General features: G+C 50.0%; 1 protein-coding gene across 5 annotated transcripts in view; it reads right to left on the reverse strand.

Moving 5' to 3' along the window:
* The window catches only part of LOC142573252 (motile sperm domain-containing protein 1-like), a 182656-nt gene that overhangs the window by 30845 nt on the left and 132586 nt on the right, over positions 1 to 19225 (reverse strand). The gene's annotated exons all lie outside the window — the stretch shown is intronic.

The raw sequence follows: 19225 nt of genomic DNA on the forward strand, positions 1-19225 counted from the left end.
TCACCGTTCGCGAGCGAAATCGCTCTCGTGGAGTTTGGACTTAACGCCGAACTCCTCAGAGAAACTCAAGCTCTCGAAATTTTCCATGACCGTATCAGTAAACCAGCACCAAACTACCTTGCTCCGTGCTTCGTGTGTAGCGGCAGCAGTCGGTCTGAACGAACACCATTGTCGACGTCACGGGCGCCCGACCAATCACAGGCGGAAATGAGGCACGCAAGCTGGGCATGTCTGCTGCTGCACTTTAGGTCAAAATAAAATATGTTTGCGCTTTCCTTCGTTCAATTTCGATGCGATATTCGAATTCAGAGGGTTGAAAACCACGATGTACTGCTCTTCACTCATTTTTTCTGGAAAAGCTTTCAGCTTCCTTTTAACTTCAGGTGCACTGCCTAATGCATCAGGTTTTCCACAAAGATGCTACGCAATGTTCCAGGAATTTCTGTGAACCTTTGCTCTGATCCAATCTTTAGTTTTCATACAGCTGTCATCTTAATTTTCTTGATCTGCACAACTATACCAAAAATTTGAAAGTTTCATAATTTATCGATGTTGAAAACACTATAGTTGAAAGAAAAACAACATAGAAGTGCATTAAACGTGATACGTGGATAGACAGGATGCGGTGTCCCTAGAGTCCTGCTGCTGCGCCAGGTTATCTTGTATGGGTGCAGGGCAGAAGCTTATCGCCGAGACGCAGGGGCGTAGCCAGAGGTGGGGGGGGTAGGGCTTATGGGGCTTCATCCCCCCCCAATTTTTTTCGTGCAGTCATGCACCGTCGACAAAAACGCCCGGCGCCGGAAATCATTCTGGATTTTGTCTAGAATGTCTTTTTCACGCTCGAAAAGACATTTCAGTGCGAACATTGGATCTCGTGGCAACATTCATGCGCATGGAGTCACATCATGCAGGCAACACCATCCAAGCACAAAGTTTCAAAGGCGTTTCGATGACGAGCGGGCTCATTGCGGCATCTCGGAGGGGCAATCTACGAAGTGCATGGATTTCAATTTTGAAACTTTATGGGTATAAAGTTCTCATAAACTCATAACGCGAAAGGTGTATTGACATTGCCAAAGTCGTGCTTTAGATTTTCAATTCCGGAACTTTGTGGGTTTAATGTTGTTATAAACATTGGACGCCAAAGGTACAACAGACAATACGACAAGACAAGCCAAATCAACACACTATCAGACAAGTTGACAAGACGTGCAGCGAGGTCCAATAAGACCAAGCATTGTGGAGGTTCATTTGTGCCGTCATGTCACAGAAAAGAATATCAGCATTTTTTTCACCTGTGCCAAAACATCAATGTAAAGACACTAAAGCCAGCAAAGGTAATTGCATTCTTATGTTTTTTTGTTGTTGTTGTTGTACTTTGACTTTTATTTCCGAGGACACATTGAGCCTCTTCCAATTTTTTTTGTTCTCGCTACCTGCAGGCTGCCAGAGCCAGTCAGAGCGCATGCGTTTTTCTCGTGTTGTCCCGCCCACCGTGCGGCGCACCTTGGTGCGCGTTCGTTTTTCTCTGGCAGAGTGAATTTTCGCCTACCAGAGTTTTGGACGCTTTCTTGCTAGCATACAAGAAAAAGAAACAATGGTCGCTTGCCCCCATCACTATGGGGTCTCGACGGATTGCAACAGGTTCGCTTGAACGCAACTTCTCCGGAAAGTCTTATCTCGCCGGCGTAGGATACCTACCAGTATGTGTGTGGTTCTGTGCGGACCAAACGTATCACGCTTTCTTCAATATTCGTTCGGTAGCCACATCATGTGCCAAAAGCAGGCATTCGATGGAAGCCAACATGCTTTCCTTTGCATTTTTCCCTTTCAGTGGCCCGGCCTCACAAAAGACAAAAAAAGGAAGACATTGTTGCGGCGCAGAGAATTGTCACATGGTGGAAGTACGATTTTGTTACTTCTCCTTTTGCGCAATAAGCAACCACGGGACACTTCAGTTGCTGGATACATTTATTATATTCGTAACAAGCGACGCCCCCTCGGGCATAATCTTCGTTGGCCCGCCAGGCTCGGTGGCCTGCCAGGCTCAGTAGGCAACATTGGTCACTGCACCGCAATAAACACCGACGAGCACAGCTGCTCGGTGGTCAGTCATAGTTCGTCACCACCACGCTGTGGAGCGTCCGTCTAACGGAGGGCAGCTCAAGCCCTCCCTTGTTCACGAGCCCGGACGGATTGTGACACTGGCGAAGAGTACCCACGGATCGTCCCCCGCCGCCACGAGCGGCGAAACACAGCCCCGCGTTACTGCCGCCATGTCGCTGTATGGAAGGCTCGAGCGGTTCGAGGGAGATGGGTCCGCCTGGCCAATTTACGAGGAACAAGTCCACATGTTCTTCCGGGCTAACAACACACCCGAGGCCAAACAGCGGGACATTTTCCTGGCCAGCTGTGGGACCCGCATCTTCAGTCTCCTGCTCGACCTTCTCAAGCCAGCCACGCCGCATGTTAAGACGCTGGGTGAGCTGCTCGCCATACTGCACTCGCATTTCAACCCAGCACCGTCCACACTAATGGAGCGTATCCGCTTCAACAACCGGAACTGCCAAGAAGGAGAGACCCTCAGGCAGTTCGTTGCTGCGCTACGAGGGTTAGTGAGTGCCTGCGCCTTCAGATACCAACTGGACTCGCTGCTCGGGAACGTTTCGTCTGCGGAATCAACAACCCCGCCATGCAGACGTGACTCCTGGAGCTTCCCGACCCGTCGCTGGACGACACCGTGAAGGCAGCGCTGGCAATGGAAGCTGCCACCAAGGACGCCGGCGAGATTTCCCGTGCGACTGGCTCACCGTCGGCGGAAGCGGCAGTCAACGAGCTGGCGACAAAGGGCAGTGCCGGCTGTTGCTGCGGTGGTGCCCACTCCCCCTCACATTGCCAGTTCTCTCAAGCACAATCCTTTACGTGCAGGAAAACTGCTCACCCGGCACGTGTATGCCGAAGGGAGAGGACGAACAGAAACAGCAGCAGCAGCCTGGTTGAAGCTCAGGTACCACACAAGCCCGCAGCCAGGTCAGCTGTCGCAAGTGTACGCGGCGGGGGGGGTGCGGCAGCAGGCTCAAGTTCTTCCGCGGCCAGGCTCCACGTCGTGATCGAGGACCCGCTGATTTTCGACATGTGGCACACAGGCTTTGTTCCACCTTCTATGCCACCATACATGCTGACCGTCAACATCTGCGGGCACCCCATTTCCATGGAGCTGGACACAGGGGCCAGCATGTCGGTCATGGCCGGGACACTCTTCAGGCGTACTTTCCCCGGCGTGTCCGTCGAGCCTTCGGGCGTGATGCTGTGCAGTTACTCTGGGCAACTCTCCCAGGTTCAGGGTCAGGCAAAAGTCAGCGTTGGCTTTAGCGACAGAGAGGCAGCCCTTCCCCTCTACTTAACAAGGGGTCGTCGCCGACACTGCTGGGCCGAAACTGGATTCATGCAATGGGTGTTCGTCTACCAGAGTACCAGGAAGCCAGCCTGCACGTGGTAAAAGATGTCCCCAGCCTCCTGACAGAGTTCAAGTCCCTGTTCCAGCCAGGGTTAGGCACATTCGCTGGCACGACGGCTGGAATCTACGTACCTGAGGGGGCCCGGCCATATTTTTTCAAGCCTCGCCCACTGTCGTTCGCCCTGAAGGACGGGGTCACCCAGGAGCTGCAACGGTTACAGCGAGACGGCATCCTGGTGCCCATCAAGACGTCTGAATGGGCCGGCTCCCATCGTAACAGTCCTCAAGTGAGACAAGAGTGTCAGGATCTGCAGGAATTTTAAGGTTACCATCAACCCCGTCACTACCGTTGAGAAGTACCCAATGCCCCGGATTGAAGATCTTTGGTCAACTTTGTCTGGTGGACAGAAGTTCACCAAGCTAGACATCAGAGATGCTTACCAGCAGCTGGTGCTCCAGGATACCTCCCGGAAGTATGTCACGATATCGAAAACTTTGGGATTCTTTCAGTACACTCGCTTACAATTTGGCGTGGCTTCAGCCCCAGCCATATTTCAGAGGGAGATAGACAAGCTCTTCAGGGGCATGAGGCACGTGGCGGTGTATTTGGATGACATCTTGGTTACTGGCAGCAACAACGGGGACCACCTGCAGAACCTGCACAACGTCCTGGCATGGCTGCAGGACGCCGGTCTTAAGCTCAAGCTGGAAAAGTGCATTTTCCTGGCCCCCAGTGTTGAGTACTTGGGACATGTCATTTCCCAGGCTGGCCTAGCCACGGCTCCCCACAAAGTTGATGCTGTGCTTAAGGAGCTTAAGCCCCAGAACAAGAACGAGCGTCAGAGCTACCTCGACCTCATCAACTTCTATAGGTGTTTCCTGCTGAACCTGTCGGAGCCATCTACAACCGCTCCATCTTCTGCTTCAAGATGGTCAGCAATGGGTCTGGAAGAAGGAACAGGAGCGGGCCTTCCAGCGCAGCAAGGAGCTAATCAACAAGCCTGTCGTCCTGACCGCAGATGCGTCGCCGTACAGCGTGGGAGCCGTCCTGGCGCACCAGGACAAACATGGCCAGGAATGCGCTGTTTCGTTTGCTTCTCGTCGGCTTCAACCTGCAGAGCAATGTTACAGCCAGCTGGACAAGGAAGGTTTGGCCGTCATGTTTGGTGTCAATGCTTCCACCAGTATTTGTGGGGCCAAAGGTTCGAGGCGGTCACGCACCACAAGCCGCTGTTGGGGCTGCTGGGGTCTGACAAGGCAGTTCCTGTGCAGGCATCACCTCGAGTGGTACACTGGACCTTGAGGCTGGCAGCTTACAGTTACCAGCTGGTTTACCATCCGGGAAAGGACCTGGGACCTGCTGATGCCCTGAGCCGCCTGCCCCTGCCAGAGGCGCCTGATGCTGTTCCAGAACCTGCTGAAGTGTTCATGCTGGAGCACGCATACCCAGAGGTGCTCTCCAGGTCTGCGGTATCGCAAGCAACCAGCCGGGACCCAGTCCTGTCTGAGGTGGTTAAGGCAGTGTCCCGTGGGGAGGAATTGGTGCAGCAGGCCTATAGCCACAAGGCCACTGAGCTAAGCTTGCAGCAGGGCTGCCTACTGTAGGGTTCCAGGGTGGTGATCCCACAAAGTCTCCAGTTCAGGCTCCTGCAGTTGCTGCACGCGGGTCATCCTGGCGTGAAAAAGACCCCGCTTGTGGCCCGATCCCATGTTTGGTGGCCTGGCCTGGACCAGGACATCACTCACATGGTGCAGAGCTGCCAAATCTGCCAGGAGCATCAGCAGGCCTCACGTCATGTGGAAATCCCCCCTGGTCGTTCCCACAGATACCTTGGCCCCCCTACATGTGAATTTTGGGGGACCTTTCAAGGGCCATTACTTCCTGGTGGTGGTGGACTCCTTCTTGAAGTGGGTGGAGGTTCTACCTGTCACCACTCCATCAGCAGGCGTGACCATTGCGACGCTACGACAGGTCTTCGCTGCCCAGGGGTTGCCGGATGTCATTGTCTCCGACAATGGTCCTGCTTTCACCAGCGCAGAGTACCTGGCCTGGCTGACGAAGAACGGAATTTGCCGGATGATGGTTCCGCCGTACCGTCCTGCTTCGAATGGTGCAGCTGAGCAGGTGGTGCAAACCATCAAGGACAAGCTCAAGAAGAGCCAGACTGGGGATTTCCGGACACAGATTACCTAGATACTGTTTCAGTACTGGACCACGTTCCACGATGTCACTGGCCATGCGCCCTGTGAGCTCTTGCTGGGTTGGATGGTCAAGACACCCTTGGACGTCTTGCATCCGGACCTCCGATCCACAGTGCTCCTGAAGCAGGTGAAGAAGAAGCTGGCTGCTGACCAAGGGTGCTGTCCCGGACCTTTGCCGGAATCGGGAACTCCAGTTTTCGCCAGCTACTTCCGTCCTGGCCCACCCTGGTCCGCCAGACAGGTGGCGTCTCCTGCCAGCGCCTCATCGCTGCTCGTCCGCATGCCAGACGGGGCCACGTGGCACAGACACGCCGACCATGTTAGGCCTCGCCTCGGGACCTGGCCAGCACCCTTGACTGCCACTTCCGAGTTCCAGCCCGCAGGAGGACTAGCGGCAGTACCAGTCGCTTCCAGCGGAGTGGTTAGAAAAAGTCGTTTCCTACTTTTTCTAACGGAGGGTGCCTCGAGCCCTCCCTTGTTCACGAACCCGGGCGGATCATGACAATATTATTGCGATAGCAATTATATGGATACTCCAGGTGCATTCCTGCCATCGCCGTCATGTTCCGTATAATGTCTAATCGTGAGCGCGCACTGCATGCTTTATCTGGGAGTGAAAGCGTTGGGGGAGGGGGTAGTGGCATGGATAGAGTGAACTAGTCAAGGCATAGTTAAGCCGACGAAGGTGGCTCAGTCTTTTTTGAGCAAGGCAAAAAAGACTGAGCCACCATCGTCGGCCTTAGGCTTCTGTGATCTGTGGGCAGCTTGGCAACAGCTACGGAATGCTGCCTAAATACTTCTTCTTGCTTATGCAGTTTGTCAGTCTTTTCCTCGGAACCGTCGTCCCTGCTGCTGCCTTCACGCGGCTGACTGCACCATCACCGGTGCAACTGCACGTGGCTGAGATCGAGAAAGCTGCGCAGGTCTGCACTATCGCCCACGTGTGTCATGGGTGCGGGCCATTGATCCGCTCATCTCTATCGCTAGACACTGCCCTCAACGTTGCCATTTCTGACAAACCAATCAGCAACCCTCCCAGCTCAGCGACATCATCAGGCAGGGGTTTAAAAGCCCTGTGTGTGGTTCCCCTCATCAGTGGGCAGCTTGGCAACAGCTACGGAATGCCGCCTAAATACTGCTTCTTGCTTATGCAGTTTGCCAGTCTTTTCCTCGGAACCGTCGTCCCTGCTGCTGCCTTCACGCAGCTGACTGCACGCACCATCACCGGTGCAACTGCACGTGGCTGAGATCGAGGAAGCTGCGCAGGTCTGCACTATCGCCCACGTGTGTCATGGGTGCCGGCCATCGATCCGCTCATCTCTGCCGCTAGACACCGCTCTCAACGTTGCCATTCCTGACAAACCAATCAGCAACCCTCCCAGCTCAGTGACATCATCAGGCAGGGGTTTAAAAGCCCTTTGTGCGGTTCCCCTCATCAGTGGGCAGCTTGGCAACAGCTACGGAATGCTGCCTAAATACTGCTTCTTGCTTATGCAGGTATGTTACCGCAAAAATGCTCATTGTTTAAAGTCCGACGATCGTTTTTTGCTGTTGCTGTGCTGCCCACAGCCACTTTTTTTTCATGATGTATGCTCTGTTATGTTGACGGCCCTCAACCGCCTTCTCTTGAGTGGTGATATCGAGCTTAACCCTGGACCCACTACGGGAACCCGGTCGACTAAATCTACTAAAAAGGGTCGCGCTTCTTTGGGCCATTCAAGCCGCTCTGCTAATTCACCGAGGGCTTCTAATCCTACTGGAGAGCTGGTGGTTGAGGAAGCATTGTCGAACTCCGATAATCCTGTGCTTGTACAACTTTTGACTGAAATATTGACTAACAATAAGAACATGGCTCGCGACATTGCAGAGATAAAAAGTTCTGTTGGTATGCGCTTCGAGGCACTTGAATTGCGCATTTCCGCTGTTGAAAAGGCATTGGCCACCCCTGCTTCACGGCCTGAAAATGGTCAATTACATAACGAAATAAGCGCACTGAAGCGTTCAGTCTCTGAGTTGACTGGTAAGAATGAAGATCTAGAAAATCGGTCTAGGCGGAACAACATTATTTTACATGGTTTATTAGAAACTGTTGATGAAACTCACGATTCCCTTCTTTCCAAATTATCTGAATTATTTCACAGAGTCTTGGTATTCAATGTCCTCGCATCGAACGCCTCCATCGTTTGGGAAGAGCTCGTGAAAACCATCCACGCCCGGTAATTTTGAAAATGCTTGATTTTAATGATAAGCTTACTTTGCTGAAGAATGGTTTTAAGCTTACGGATTCCGGACTTAGGCTTTCTGATGACTTTTCACCCACAGTTCGTGGAATTCGGAAGAAACTATGGGAGGCGTCCAGTCAGCATCGCAACAATGGGTCTTCTGTTAAGATTAGGTTTGACCATATTTTCATTGACAACATTCGGTATAACTGGTGCGATTCCACCAACTCTCTTGTAAAAATCTCTAATCGTCGCAACTTTTCTAAGACAACATGTCCCGCATCACAGTCAGCAACAGCTTGAACTTCTTCTACAACCCAAAGAGACCTTACCATTATGAACATCAACACTAGAAGTATAGCTAATAAATTTCCCCTTTTTCTTGCACTTGTTTTGTCCTATTCACTTGACATTATTGGTATCACCGAAACTTGGTTACATGAAGGTATTCATGACTCGGAGTTTACACCACCAGGTTACGTCACCGTGCGAAATGATCGTCATAATCAAAGAGGTGGTGGTGTTGCATTGCTTTTTCGCTCAGATTTCAAATTCAAAGTCCTCTTCTCTCCGCTAGACATAGAATCAGTCTGCTGTAGACTTTACTATGCTAAACAATTTTTAAACGTATGCATTTTCTATCGTCCCCCTAATAGTTCGTTGGAAACTCTTGACAACCTGGACCAACTTTTACTGCAAGAGAATTTAGTTTCCTCAAATTTCGTCTTATTGGGTGATTTTAATGCTCCCGGAATCGACTGGACGTCTCTCTCATTTTTTGATCATGGTAATGCATTAAACAGGAAATTTGTTGAATTATCGTTATCTCTTGGCTTAAAGCAGGTCGTTCACAGTCCCACCCGTGGTGACTCAGTACTGGATTTGATTTTTCTCAGCACTGATTTTGCCAAGACGGGTTACAAGTACGAAATAATTGATGGTATCTCGGATCACAACGCTGTTTTTCTATCTGTAAACCGGCCAATCCATAACCAAAGTTTTACGCTGTCCACGTTTCGAGACTTTTCCAGAGCTGATGACGTCCGTATCACAGATGAACTATCCGATAATTTCGACGCATTTTTGGCACTTGGACTATCTAGTGACGTTGATGCGCTCGTGGCGTGCTTTGAAAGCATAGTCAAATCATGTATATATCGATTCGTTCCTTTGAAAACTAAGAAAAAAAAACATTAACCTTCCCTGGATGAACCGAGAACTGCTGCACTTATCGTGACGTGCTGGTAGACTTCGCACTAAACGCTTGAATAATCCTGAGGCATGCGTTTTGTACGCTCAGGTAAAAAATGAACTTCAGAAAAAAACCACCTCGGCCAAAAATTTCTTCTATCATGTTCAGTTGCCGAAACTGCTCAAGTCTAACCCCCGTAAATTCTGGTCTTTCATATCTCCTGGCTCTTCTTCTTCCACATCTTTTAAAATCAACAACAGTGTTGTTAACGATCGATTAGAGATTTCAGAAGCATTTAATACATATTTTCAGTCAGTATTCGCCTCGGATGATTCCAGTCGTTCAACATTTGCAACTAGCGATTCATATGCAATTGATGATATCAACATTAGCCTAGAAGGTGTTTTGAATCTCATACTAAACTTAGATACAAAAAAACCAGCCGGCCCTGATGGAATTCCGAATTCCTTTTTAGTACGATTCTCGCTAGGGACATCTAAATATCTGTTTATTATATGTCAGAAGCCGCTTAATAGTGGCATTGTGCCTTCTTCCTGGAAAATAGCTAAAGTACTACCTTTATATAAATCTGGTCACAGGCAGCTTTTATCTAACTATAGGCCTATTTCTTTAACTGCAACCTCATGTAAAATACTAGAACACATAATATATAAGCATATAATACTGTTCCTTGAAAATAATAACCTATTAAACAGCTTTCAGCACGGCTTCAGGCGCGGTTTTAGTACTGTAACACAACTTACGGAGTTCACTCATGACCTTTCCCATTACATCGACTTAGGTAATCAGATTGACACCATTTTCATTGATTTTAGCAAAGCTTTTGACACAGTACTACATTCTAATTGCTTTTGAAACTACATAATATTGCTACGGCACAATATGTGCGATCACGAAAGGCGAGCAGTGTGAAGACGACGACGACGATTAGAAGCTAGCGCGGGCTGTTGCCTCTTGGCCAAGCGCAGCGTATTGCCTTGTAGCCTTGTAAATATACTTGTAAATAGCTTTTCGTCGGTGTCTTCCTACGTAACATATCTGGTGGAGGTGGACGTTCCCTGTACCTCGTCACGGAGCTTCGCAGTGGACGGTACGTCGAGCCTTCCTTCATGGCTACCGGCGACGACAACCCGACTCCGCCGGCTCCGACACCTGCTGCCACTTCGACGACCTACATCACTCTCCCCGCTCCCCGCGATCCTGGCGTATTCTCAGGCAAAGATGGGGAAGACGTCGATGACTGGATCAGCCTGTATGAACACGTCAGCCGCAATAACCGGTGGGACCCTACTATTATGCTCGCCAACGTAGTCTTTTACCTCGGTGGCACACCTAGAGTTTGGTATCGCACGCACGAAGATGAGCTCACCAGTTGGGATTCCCTTAAGACACAGCTTCGAGACTTGTTCGGCAACCCCTACGGTCACCAACTTGCCGCGCAGAAGGCGCTTTCCGGCCGTGTGCAGACGTCCACAGAGCCCTATGTCACGTACATTCAGGACGTCTTGGCTCTGTGCTGCAAAGTTGACACCCACATGACTGAGTCAGACAAGGTTTCCCACATCCTCAAAGGCATTGCCGATGACGCCTTCAACTTGCTCGTGTGCAACAACGTAGCGACGGTGGATGCTGTTATAAAAGAGTGCCGCCGCCTGGAACTCGCCAAAAGCCGACGTATTGACCAGAAGTTTGCCCGTCTGCCCAACACCCCAGCGACATCTTCCTGTGCCGACGCTCCTCGTCCCAACAACACTGCTGATGTTACCAGGATCGTCCGGCGTGAGATCAAGGCCGCTTATCCGGCTGCCTTCGACTCCAGTCCCACTAACACATCTGCAGTCACGGTCTCACTGATCCAGGCAGTTGTCCGCCAGGAGTTCGAAAACATGGGTCTTCACACCATCTGCTCGGCCCATCGCCCTGATACTCGCCCGGCTTCTTCCATTCCGCCCCGTCCCGCGTCTTCTTACCCACCACATTTCCGCAACCCATCTGAATGGCGCACTGCTGACGACAAGCCCATTTGTTTCTACTGCCATCGAATCGGGCACATTTCTCGGCACTGTCGCAGTCGCTGGAGTTCCCCGATCCAGTCTACTTACACTGCCTACTCTCGCTCCCCAGGTGGCCCTTCTCGTCCCTATGCCGCACGCTCCGATAATGCCGCCACTAATTCTCCTGCAACGAGCCGCCCCTATTCTCGTTCGCCTTCACCCCAACGACGACAATCTCGCTCTCCCCAGCCCCGTCGCTCCTATTCGCCGACTCCCTTCGGACGCCGCTCCCAGCCGGAAAACTAGACGATGCAGCGCCTTGAGGTGACGCTGCATTGCTCCCTACGCCGCCAAATCCTCTCCTGACGTTGCCCACTCATCTGAACCTTCTTGACGTGCAAGTCGACGGTGTTTCTGTGTCTGCACTCATAGACACTGGGGCGCATTTGTCCGTAATGAGTGCTGACCTTCGTAACCGGCTCAAGAAACTTATCACGCCCGCCACGACGCCTGTTGTCCGTGTCGCCGATGGCGGAACAGCCCCCGTTATTGGTATGTGTACCGCCCGCGTCTCCTTCGCCGATCGCTCAACAATCGTGCTATTCACAGTCATCGCCCACTGTCCCCACGACATCATCCTCGGCTTAGACTTCCTCTCCGCACATTCTGCTCTCATCGATTGTTCCGCCAGTACTCTCCGCCTTGACCTGCCTGTTCTCGATCCTGCTGAACCTCAACCTAGTCGCCTCAGTTCTGCCGACTTCGTTCGCTTGCCACCTTCGGCACTGACCTACGTTGACCTAGTGTCATCCCCCCCAGTCCCCGACGGTCACTACATCGCGGCTCCTATGCAAGACGTCCTCCTTACACACGGGATCACAGTACCTCATACAGTTTTATCTGTTACGGAGAATTGCGTCTGCCTGCCAGTGCTCAACTTTGGCCCACCTTTGCTCCTTCGAAGATCACTCAGTAGCATCCATTGCAGTTGACGACACTTCATCCGATACTCCTCTACCATCGCAGTCGGCAAATTGTACCATCGCCGACTTCCAGAAAATGATTGCCCCCGACTTGCCGTCCGAGCACGCTCGTGAACTCTACCGCGTTCTGTTTTCCTACCACGATATTTTTGACTTTAACGATCGTCCTTTGGCCCAAACTACAGCTGTCAAACATCGCATTAATACCGGCGATGCCCCTCCTATTCATCGCCGCCCGTATCGAGTGTCACCAGCTGAGCGTCAAGTTATTCACGCAGAAGTTCGCAAAATGCTTGCCAAGAACATTATTGAACCATCATATAGTCCATGGGCGTCACCTGTAGTACTGGTCAAAAAGAAGGATGGCTCATGGCGCTTTTGCGTGGATTATCGGCACCTTAATCGGGTTACCAAAAAGGACGTGTATCCCCTACCTCGGATTGATGACGCCCTTGACTGCCTCCACGGTGCTCGCTATTTCTCCTCTATTGACCTTCGCTCCGGCTACTGGCAGATTGCCGTGGACGATCTCGACCGCGAGAAGACTGCTTTTGTCACACCCGACGGTCTTTATCAATTCAAAGTGATGCCGTTCGGTCTATGTAACGCCCCTGCCACTTTTGAACGCATGATGGACTCCCCTTCTTCACGGATTCAAATGGTCCACGTGCCTGTGCTACCTGGACGACGTCATCGTGTTCTCCCCAACGTTCGCTACGCACCTCGAGTGCCTCTCAGCAGTCCTGGACGTTTTTCGTCGAGCGGGTCTGCAACTTAACGCATCCAAGTGCCAATTCGGCCGTCGCCAGATTACCGTCCTTGGACATCTCGTTGACGCGAACGGAGTGCAACCGGACCCAGGCAAGATCCATGCTATTGCGCACTTCCTTGTTTCGAAGTGTGTCAAGGATGTGCGCAGCTTCATCGGCCTCTGTTCGTACTTCCGCCGTTTCGTGAGAAATTTCGCCGCCATAGCACGACCACTAACCGAGCTTTTGAAAAAGGACGCCCCTTTCCAGTGGGGCGATAACGAGGCCTCTGCATTCTCACATCTAATCGACCTTCTCACAACGCCTCCGGTTCTGGCCCATTTCGATCCTTCTGCGCCTACCGAAGTCCGTACTGATGCCAGCGGTCACGGAATTGGCGCGGTACTGGCACAACGCCAGCGTGGCCACGACCGGGTTATCGCTTACGCCAGCAGGCTCCTCTCACCCGCGGAGCGCAACTATTCCATCACTGAGCGTGAGTGTCTGGCCCTAGTTTGGGCGGTTGCGAAATTCCGCCCATACTTATATGGCCGATCCTTTTCTGTTGTCACCGACCATCACGCGCTTTGCTGGTTATGCTCACTGAAAGATCCTACAGGAAGACTTGGTCGCTGGGCCTTACGCCTCCAAGAATATTCGTATACTGTCACCTATAAATCTGGCCGACTACACAAGGACGCTGACTGCCTGTCTCGCTACCCAGTCGACGAGCCTGACGACGCAGACAGTAGTAGCGCCAACGGCATTTTCTCTGTGTCTGCCTTCGCTAACATCGCCGATGAGCAGTACCGAGACCTATCGCTGCGAGCACTTATCGAGCGTCTGCGCTCTACACCTACCGACGCATCCGTTCGCCGATATGTCCTCCAGGGCGGCATTCTGTATCGAAGGAACTTCCTCCCTGACGGCTCTGACCTTCTTCTTGTCGTGCCAAAACAGCTACGACAGACTGTGCTCTTTGAGATGCATGACGCACCCACTGCAGGACATCTTGGGGTAACCCGCACGTACGACCGCGTCCGCCGCCGCTTCTATTGGCCTGGTCTCGCTCGCTCCGTTCGACGCTATGTTGCTGCCTGTGATCCCTGCCAGCGTCGGGAAACACCTCAGGTGCTACCTGCCAGTCATCTCCAGCCGATCACCATCCCCGTGGAACCGTTCTTTCGTGTTGGATTAGACCTCCTCGGTCCCTTTCCCACGTCATCCTCTGGGAACAAATGGGTAGCCGTCGCGACTGATTACGCCACCCGATACGCTATCACTCGGGCTCTCCCTACCAGTTGCGCCACTGACGTCGCGGACTTTCTCTTGCGTGACATTATCTTGCTTCATGGCGCCCCGCGACAGCTCCTTACTGACCGTGGTCGAAACTTTCTCTCGAAAGTTATCGCTGACATTGTGCGTTCCTGCTCCATTCAACACAAACTGACTACCTCATACCATCCTCAAACCAATGGCCTGACAGAGCGTTTAAACCGTACTCTTACCGATATGCTGGCCAAGTACGTTTCCACGGACCACCACGACTGGGACATTGCCCTTCCTTACGTAACATTTGCGTACAATTCTTCCCGGCATGACACCGCTGGATTTTCTCCCTTTTATCTACTGTACGGTCGCGAACCTACCTTGCCCTTAGACACGGCACTTCCTCCTGCTGCGGTCTCAACAAGCGAGTATGCGCGCGACGCCATCGCCCTCGCCGACCATGCACGCCAGCTTGCCCGTGCTCGACTGACGGCCTCACAAACCACTCAGCAGTGCCAGTACAACGCCCGCCATCGTGACATACAGTTTTCGCCTGGTGCGCTCGTGCTTCTGTGGTCGCCCACTCGTCACGTCGGACTTTCCGAGAAGCTCCTTTCGCGATACACAGGGCCCTACCGCGTGCTGCACCAGGTGACGCCTGTGACTTACGAAATTGCTCCTGTGGGTTCAACCTCGTCCTCTCCTCTGGCATCTAGTGATGTCGTACACGTCAGTAGGCTCAAGGCCTACTACACTGCTTCCGAGTCCAATCTTTAGTCACTCCGGGACGACGCTTTTGCCGCCGGGGGTAGTGCTATGGCACAATATGTGCGATCACGAAAGGCGAGCAGTGTGAAGACGACGACGACGATTAGAAGCTAGCGCGGGCTGTTGCCTCTTGGCCAAGCGCAGCGTATTGCCTTGTAGCCTTGTAAATATACTTGTAAATAGCTTTTTGTCGGTGTCTTCCTACGTAACAATATTCTAAATAACCCTCAGTTAGTGTCTTGGATTTCCAGTTTCCTTTCTTTGCGTTCCCAATTCGTATGCTATGATTCTGCGGATTCGTCTGTAGTCGATGTCACCTCAGGAGTCCCACAGGGATCCGTACTTGGCCCTCTACTATTCTTATTGTTTATTAACGACCTTCCAGACCATGTTACTTCAAAAATACGCCTCTATGCAGATGATTGTGTTATGTACAGCCCAGTTGACTCACTCGCTGATCATCAGCGCCTTAAAGATTCCTTTGTTTCATTTTGTGACTGGTGTGCTACTTGGAAAATGAGCATAAATTTTGATAAAACTGTTGTAATGTCTTTTACTCACAGACACATGCCCGTATGTTATGATTATATATGCAACGGTGTACCACTAACACGAGTTTTTCAATACAAATATTTAGGCGTCATTTTTACACCCACTTTGTCTTGGTCTAAACATATAGATTACATTTGTAGTAAAGCGTTAAAAAAACTTGATTACATCCGCCGGACGTTGTCTGCTGCTCCGAGGGACACTAAATTAGTAGCATATAAAACACTGATTCGCCCAATTTTAGAATATGCTTCCTGCGTATGGAACCCATATAAACAATGTGAAATTAATTGTATTGAGTCTGTCCAGAGGAAGGCTATTCGTTTTGTTTACCGTCACTTTGACCGAGACTTTTCACCATCAGCTGCTCTTACGGAATTAAACCTCCAGTTTCTTTCAAGGCGGCGGCACATAGAATCTCTGAAGATTTTCTATTCTTATAAGAACTCTCTTTGTCACCTATCAGATCCCTCCCTTTTAATGCCAGCTTGCCCGACTTCAACTAGAGCTTATCATGCCTCTAATATCAGACCACTCCATCCACGCACTAACACTTTCAAATACAGTTTTTTTCCCCGCATGATTGAACAGTGGAATTTGTTACCTGCCGAGTTCGTTTGTTACCCATTTCTCAATTTTTAAATGCTATTGCTGATGTATAGTTCCTTCACATCTTTATATTTCTATGTTCTTGTTTCTGCATATCATAATCAGTTTTCCTCGCATGTACACCCACTCCTGCCATAGCCCTAACGGGCTGCAGTATGTATAAATAAAAAAAATAAAAAAAAATCTGTGATCGCGCAACAAGCTTACTTGCCTTCTTCGATGCATTAAATACAGTAACTTTTTCTTAGATACGTAGATTTATTGGAGGCTTATACATATATATTTAAATATCTTGTTTCGAGGTTTTGTGTATGTGCGCAGTGAACTTTGTTTGCACTGACACTTTTTTGCCCTTTATCAAGCTGTATCTTCGAATTTGTATACCGTATTTACACGATTGTAAGTCGACCCCTTTTTTACAACTTGAAAGTAAAGTTGGGGGGCCGACTTACAATCGAAACCAAAACATGGCCCCGCCAAGAAAAGCGATACCAACTAGAGCTACAACGTAGTTACAATTTATGTTTGCTCTATGGCCCTACCCGTATCTTTTCACTATCCCGTGTGTTTGTTCGCTTTTCGGAAGGGTTTTTCAACATTTTTGAGAGTCTTACAGTGCATGCAACACTCATGGGGGACTGTCGATAGTTGATGGAAGCGCCGCTGTTCTCATTTGCGGCGTTACCCTCAGAACGGCGGTGCTTGCGAGGAGTATCGGTAGTTCATGGAAGAGCAGACACCGCTCGCAAGTTTCTCTTTCTCTGTTTAAAGGCATTGGTATTGGTTTGACGCGTTCCACTTGACTGCCGGTTACGTGCTACTTCTATGCTTCCCCAGTCGTCATGAGTGCTCCAGGCCCACTAATCGTTCGGCACTCATTCACAGCAGCATTCAAGAGGGCTGCCATCCTTTATGCCGAAGAAACAAATCACTGCGCAGCGGGCCGCAATTGCGAAATTACGCCAACCGGACATGTCAAAAGAGCCTCCCTGATGGCTGCGTGTGGTTGGGTGCATTTGGCGTGGGCTGCTGTTCTGCAAGATGTCCTGGTGCGGTCGTTTGCCAAATTTGAAATTTCGCTGGACCACGATGCGCTGTGGGACCGCAGCAACGATGACGATGGCAGCACTAGTGAAGACGAGTAGTGCAGTGACCATGTCAGCTACTAATAAATTTTTGCTATCGAATGCGCCCTCGGGTATGCTCTATTATTTTTTTTTTCCGGTCAAGCAATATGGGGGGGTTGACTTACATTCGAGTAAATACGGTATTTCATTGGATTTTCGCATTTCTAATGTACGAGGGTGAGTCAAATGAAAGTGAGCCAACCCATCCCGCGCAATAATGGCTCAGTTAATTATCTGCGAGGCATGTGCGTAGCACAAAGACATCTCTCATTTACAAAATTACACGCAAGTGTGAGGATAAATGTTGTTTAATGTTCTCATATGCTGGGTTGAACATGGTTGCGTGACATAATGTACGCTCCGAAAGTTGAAAAGCGTGGTGTCGTGAGGTTTTTGACAGCTGAAGGCGTTTCCCAAAAAGAAATTAGTCACCATATGGCTGCCGTGTAAATTGAACTTGGCATTTCATTGGCCACTGTGAAGCATTGGAGCAAACGTTTCAAAGAAGGATGTGAAAGTTGCAAATATGATGCAAGACCAGGCCAAAGCCGCTGTGCAATCAATCCCAATACAATTGCAAACATTGATGAGCTTGTTAGACAAGGACAGAGGATAAGCATCGGTGAACTGGCAGAGCGTGCGAACATCAGTCACGGTTCGGTTCACACCATAATTCATAAACATCTCGGTTATCGGCTCTTGTGTGCGCAATGGATGCCCAAGATTTTGAACCACTGCCAGTAGACGGAGAGGTTTGGTGCTGCCTTGACTCATCTGATCCGGTATTACAATGAGGGTGACGATGTCTTGTCTGTAATTGTGACCGGGGACAAATCGTGGTGCCACTATTACAAGCCTGAAACACGACGGCAAAGCTTACTGTGGAAAGACACGAATTCACCACCCCAAAGAAAGCAAAGGTCGTCATTTCCGCTGGAAATGTGTAGTTGACGTAATTTTAGCTAAAACTGGAGAGACTGTCAATCGTTTCCAATATTGTGAAATGCCAAATCAGCTGCATGCCGCAATCAAGAACAAACAATGTGGAAAAATGACAAATGGGGTCATCTTGCTCCACGACAATGCCCGTTTCCTTGTAGCTGATGTGGTGAACACAAAACTGGCAACATTCAAGTGGGAAGCGCTCCAACATCCGCCATACAGCCCAGACCCATCACCTTGAGACTTCCACATTTTGGGGCAATTGAAGGAACAGCTCAAGGGAACCAGATACATGTTGGACAATGACGTGAAAGAGTCAGTTACAGACTTTTTGAAGCAGTGATCCAAGGAGTTTTACGAGACGAGAATCACGCGACTCGTCAGACAGCGGGACAAATGTCTAAATGGTCATGGAGACTACTTTTAAATAAAGTGCGCCGTTTGTGATAATTCGCAGAACTCCTGATTTTTACATGTGCTCTCTGTTGCGACTATAATTTCGGTGCAATTACTCACAATACATGACCGGTGACAGGTGCTACTGCGCAATACATGGGAGCAAAGGACAGCATCACTGAGATTTTTCCCTGGCCGCTAAATCTGTACAAAAATGTAAACAAGGTTCTTGAATGACAAAGCTTCATTAAAATATTTGTGATCTTGTTTATTTCATAGCCTTTACATTTTTCATATCAGCGGCATGCACTGCTTTGCTGGTTTCAAGCTGATATAGTCCTAAAGTTCGTGTGATATTTTCTTTACTTATTAAATAGACAAAAACATGGAAGCATTGATATCAGGTATTTCGCGTACAATTTTCGGGACATACAAGTATATTCTTTCACAAAAAAATACATATTTTACTTGTCTTCACAGTTCATAGCATTCAAGAATTCATTTGCAGCATCTTCGGCAATTATAATGTAGTTATTATTCATGTATTTGATCCCTCGACAAATTGATAACGAGGAGGCCGAGCTGCAATGTGACGCACTAATGCAACGCACTAACGGGCACGTGCTTACACACCATTACACCACATGTTGCGACTTGCAGTTCCAATATTTTTGACACCTGCAATGTGGTAGTGTTTGTATAACTGTTTAAACCGCATCGCTCAGGGTCCCCGCCAGCAAATGGG

This window comes from Dermacentor variabilis, chromosome 2, assembly GCF_050947875.1.
Source record: "Dermacentor variabilis isolate Ectoservices chromosome 2, ASM5094787v1, whole genome shotgun sequence".
In the NCBI taxonomy this organism is placed as follows: Eukaryota; Metazoa; Arthropoda; class Arachnida; order Ixodida; family Ixodidae; genus Dermacentor; species Dermacentor variabilis.